This window comes from Myotis davidii, unplaced genomic scaffold (genome assembly GCF_000327345.1).
Source record: "Myotis davidii unplaced genomic scaffold, ASM32734v1 scaffold287, whole genome shotgun sequence".
In the NCBI taxonomy this organism is placed as follows: Eukaryota; Metazoa; Chordata; class Mammalia; order Chiroptera; family Vespertilionidae; genus Myotis; species Myotis davidii.
This window is the reverse complement of record NW_006297658.1, coordinates 341997-344723: the sequence shown is the minus strand read 5'-3', so window position 1 is coordinate 344723 and position 2727 is coordinate 341997.

The window sequence follows — 2727 nt, the reverse complement described above, 5'->3', positions numbered from 1 at the left end:
CCTGCTTCCCTCTGGCAAGTGGACATCCCCCGAGGGCTGCCGGGCTGCCAGAGGGAGGTCTGATTGCCATCTTAGGCCCAATCCCCCAGGGAGCGGGCCTAAGCCAGCAGGTGGTCATCCCCTGAGCGGTTCCAGATTGTGTGAGGGCACAGGCCGGGCTGAGGGACCCCTTCTTGAGGAAATAATGGATGAAAAACTTGCCAAATTTGGTTAAAAGACATAAACTTACAAATTCAAGAAGCTCAGATACCCCAGAGAGGATAAACACAAAGAAATCCATGCCTAAACACATCATAATCAAATTACTGAAAATTAAAGAAAAAAATCCGGAAATCAATTAGAGAAAAGCAGACATATTTCATACAAAGAAACGTGGATTCAAAATGGTAGATTTCTCAACAGAAACCATGGAGGTCAAAAAGAAGTGAAACACTTTTTTTTTAAATAATGAAAGAAAAGACCTGTCAACCCAGAATTAATATTCAATGAACATATGATAGTCTCAGATGAAAGAAAACTAAAAAAAAATGGGTTGCCCTGGCTGGGTGGCTCAGTTGTTGGAGTGTTATCCCACACACCAAAAGGTTGTGGGTTCAATTCCTAATCAGGGCACATACCTAGGTTTTGGGTTCAATCCCCAATCAGGGTGTGTATAGGAGCCAACCAATGGATGATTTTCTCTCTCTCTCCCTTTCTCTCTCTCTAAAATCAATAAAAACATATCTTCAGATGATGATTTAAAAAAAAAAAGAATTTGTCCAAGTGAAACTACTCAGAAGAAATACTAAAAAGAATTCTTCAGATGAAAAGGGAATGATACTGGAGGGAAACCTGGAATATCAGAAATTAAGGAAGAGAAATGAAAAATGGTAAAAATCTGCATAAATGTATCAAACTATCTTTCTCTTAAATTCCTTAAAATATGTAAAAAATCAGAAATAAGAATTATAACATTATCTGATGAGGGTTTCAATGTATGTAGAAGTAATACATATGAAAACTACAATATACAGAGATGAGAGTAAAGGGATCTATTTAGAATAAGGTTTCTATATTCCATTTGAAGTGATAAAATATTAATTCTAAGTAGACTGTGATCGCTGTAGCAACCAATAATATATAATACACATAATATGTATTTACATATATTATTATAATACTAGAGGCCCAGTGCACAAAATTCGTGCACAGGGGTGTTGGGACAGGGGTCCCTCAGCCCAAACTGCACCCTCTCCAATCTGGGAGCCCTCAGGGGAGCCCTCTCCAATCTGGAGGTTTCTGTCTGTTTTTGCAATCATATGAGTGAATTGTCTGAGACCCCAGCCTAGTTTGGTTTGTTGCTCACAGAATAGTAGAGGTCTTTTTTTTCTTTGCTGCATTGGTGGAGATTTCCTAGATGTTGCAGGATATCTTCCCTTTAATTTTTCCTCGACACTCTGACTTTACTTATGTCTCTCACCTTTGCTTTCCCTCCATCCCCCACCTGCAACAGTAACTTGCTCCAGGCTCACTTTGCTCTAGTGCATTGGTTCTCAACCTGTGGGTCGCAACCCCTTTGGGAGTGGAACAACCCTTTCACAGGGGTCGCCTAAGACCATCGGAAAACACATATATAATTACATATTGTTTTTGTGATTAATCACTATGCTTTCATTATGTTCAATTTGTAACAATGAAATTGGGGGTCACCACAACATGAGGAACTGTATTAAAGGGTCACGACATTAGAAAGGTTGAGAACCACTGTTAGACTCTAGTGTCTAGGACAGCCATGGGCAAACTACGGCCCACGGCCTGGATCCGGCCCGTTTGAAAAAAAAAAAAATAAAAAAAAAAAAAAAAAAAAAAAAGACTGTCCCCTTTTATGTAATGATGTTTACTTTGAATTTACATTAGTTCACACAAACACTCGATCTATGCTTTTGTTCCGGCCCTCCGGTCCAGTTTAAGAACCCATTGTGGCCCTCGAGTCAAAAAGTTTGCCCACCCCTGGTCTAGGAGATACCGCAATGTGTCTGCCACCAGAACTACAATTCCCAGCATTCCTGGTGCTCTCCATGCTCTGGGCTTCTGCTTCCAGTCCAGGGGCTGCAGAAACCAAAAGGACTGGGAACTGCAGCCACCTCCAGGCTGGGCTGACAGGACCGGACACTCCGCTGGCCACAGAGAACTATCTGACCAATGGCTGATTCTGGCTGATTCTGTGAGGGTGGGTCTTCCTCCTCCCTGCTGTCAGTCTCCATGGCGGTGATGAGGAATCTGGGGTGACCGTGGGAGCCAAGCCCGCCAAGCCACCTGCCCTCCACCTGCCCCGCCCCCATCCCACAGGCCCACCATCTTTGTTGGGTTAATTTGCATACTCACTCCTGATTGGCTGTGGGGTGTCATGGAGGGATGCTCAATTTACATATTCGTCTATTATTAGTATAGATATGTTATAGATAAGAGAGAGCAAATCATATTAAAATGGAATACTAAAAATCTACACTAATAAAAGAGAAAAATGGTAATTGGCGTACGACGCTACTCTTTTCATTGGCTAATCAGGGCTATATGCAAATTAACTGCCAACTCAGATGGCAGTTAACTGACAACAAAGATGGCAGTTAATTTGCATATGTAGGCACAATGCAGGGAGGTGAAAGGGAAAGCAGGAAGAAGCCCCTAGCACTGACAGTGATCGGAAACCCAGTGGGGAGCTAAGAGCTGGGGGGCAGGGCAAAGGGG